Here is a 2,589-nt window from a genome sequence, read left to right as displayed (position 1 = left end):
AAAAAACCAGCAAAAAAACTGTGGAGCCTTTTTAAAATGCTGCCAAAAGCTTTTCCAAGTGTGATTTCTGTCTACAAAATGGGTTAGAAAGTAATCTGCCAGCTGAAATACATTACATTACCATGACAAAATAGCAGATATGACACTTGGTGAAAACTACCATCATGAGAGAGCAGAAAAATCCACTGTTATCAACAAGGCAGATTTCTCATTTTTTTTACTGAACTCAAAACATCTTAATTTTTAGCTTTTGAGTGTACCTAATTACCTTCACAAGTTCTTAAAAGAGTCAGTAATCCTTTTTGGATGTCCTTGCTATGGGAGATTTCTGTTTAAGCCTACAACTGAATTAATGTTCTGGTTATCCTCCCTCTGTGTTCTGACCTTTGCAGGAAGCTGTGTTCAGGATGCTCTGTTTGTTTCTATCTGTGACAGGGAGGCTGTGGCAGGGCTTTGTTGAGAGAGCTGACACCCATCTGCATAGGGCCATAAACACAATTATTATCAAGCAAAATATAAAATGCTGAAAATCGATTGCCTATTGGAGGGCTAATTGTAAACTGTATGTTAGTTTACTCAGTATTTATTTATTTACAGATATTTCTTTATGTACAGATTAAAGTGTAGGTTGACCAAAATCTTCCTCTTCAATCTGGCACTTTGCTTTCATTTAAAAATGAGGAATGTATAATTTACTATGTTGTAATAAGTAACTGCTTTGACATCAGATGTGTTGTCGGGCTTCTCTTTTGAGCTTAACAGGCATAAAAGTCAGCTGCCATTTCTTATTGTTTTAATCACTGAATTATAAAGCTCTTTATAGCATGATATTTCACCTAGTAAGAGACATGTTCAAGATCTTCTGCTTCTCAATTAGACCACTTCAGGTCTTCTGTGGTTTTGCATTACTGTTCTTCAAAAATAGATTCCAGGTCAGTTTTGTGCATCCTGTTAATGGCCAGCACAATTTCATGGAAAATATTCCAGTCCCTAAGTGCCATAATCTGACCGTTGCACTCCTCATATGAAATATTAATGTTTCTGCATATGGTCGTCCATTTCTGCAGACAAACAAAGTTGAATTCCTTGCTAAGGATACAACTAAATAAGGAGACACATTTAAAAGTACTGTGATTCCCACAAGATAAGCTTGGATTCATAAGACTAATGCTTGCTTGTGACCCACATGATAAAAATAATTTGAAGTGGTTAATAAGCATAATGTGTTCTGTAAAGCATGTTTATTTGGGTAGAAAGGGACCTTTAGCAGCTCACTGATTCCAGCACTTTTTGAAAAAATGTGTTTCAGATCTGATTGATTTAATCATTCCTAGTGAAATATTTATAGCGGATAGCTGATTGTTTACAAGAATGGAAATTCTGTTTCTCTGTTGGCAGTTTCTTTTATTTCCTGGTCTCCTACTTCTTACACTTCTCATTCTTCCATACTGTTTAAGGATAACTAATCGCCAGCTGTTGACACCTCTTATGCATTTCATATGCTTCTTAAACGTCTTGGCATCTCCTGTCTTTCTTCTGATGCCTCTTTATGGAGAGGAGGCAAAACGAACATCCCAAGTAGCACAACAACAAGAAAGTTACAACTAATTTTCCTAATTACCTAGAAATGTCTGGTCAAATTTTCCATTGTCATCAATGGAGTAATCTGTTAAACAGACAAAAAGTGTAGCTACAAATAGTTAGGCTCTTTCATGAAACTGGATTGTGGTCTACACAGAAAGGACTCGTTGCCACTGGCATCATATGGAGAGCAGTGGTTTTTTGGTTCTGGAGGTATTTCATTTGTGTATTGCCAAAGTTGCAGCCATGAAGCCTGTGAACATTCTTCCTATCCATTCTCAGCTACAGTAGGAAGGTGCAAAAACTAATGTATTTGAAAGAGAATTTCAAAATTCTCTTTCAGATTTTGGCCATAGAAAACAAAGTTGGCTTTACCCCGTGTGGTTTGATGCATTTCTTTCATCAGAAGCAGAGCTAAGCAGAGTGGAAATCCCAGTCATTCAGGTGAAAAATTTTGCAACAGCAATCCTGGACAATGATATTCCTGAAATAGGCACTGCCTGGGTCAGTCACGCAGGTACATAAAGGCTGTGTGTTAGTAAGAGGGATGGGTTTGACTTCAGATTTCCCAAGCCACCTGGATTCAGCACTGCTTGAAGCTTTCACTGTGGGTGCTCACGCACTCCTTAGCACTTGAGTTAATGAGGGCTGCTGGAGGTTGCCCAAGTTATTAGTCAAGCATTACAAATTAGTTTAAAATAAATATTCAGCACCAGCTGTGCCTTTAGAGTGAAGTAAATGGTTTACCCAAAGACCTTGTTGTGTCTGTGGAACTGTAAGTCTTTGCAGTCAAATCAGCTTTTGCCAGGTTCAAGCAGAAGCTAAGTGCTCTGAAGGGCCTTCGTTTTAGGCTGAGCTGGAAAAACAGAAGTGATGGTATAATTAATATTCTGTAGTGGTAAAGAGTAAACTGGAAAGAAACGACACATCTCCCATTTAAAATATGTCCTCCTTTGTGTGTGTGTTCTGCTTCTTTGGGGGATTTTTTTTTAGGATCTTTTGTGAGGG

General features: G+C 37.9%; 1 protein-coding gene across 1 annotated transcript in view; it reads left to right on the top strand.

Moving 5' to 3' along the window:
- VWA3B (von Willebrand factor A domain containing 3B) overlaps nucleotides 1-2,589 on the top strand; it is a 67,951-nt gene that overhangs the window by 55,247 nt on the left and 10,115 nt on the right. The window lies entirely within an intron of this gene.

The sequence above is a fragment of the Meleagris gallopavo genome, chromosome 1 (assembly GCF_000146605.3).
Source record: "Meleagris gallopavo isolate NT-WF06-2002-E0010 breed Aviagen turkey brand Nicholas breeding stock chromosome 1, Turkey_5.1, whole genome shotgun sequence".
Classification (NCBI taxonomy): Eukaryota; Metazoa; Chordata; class Aves; order Galliformes; family Phasianidae; genus Meleagris; species Meleagris gallopavo.
Note: the sequence above shows the minus strand (reverse complement) of the source record. Positions and strands in the feature narration are given on the sequence as shown.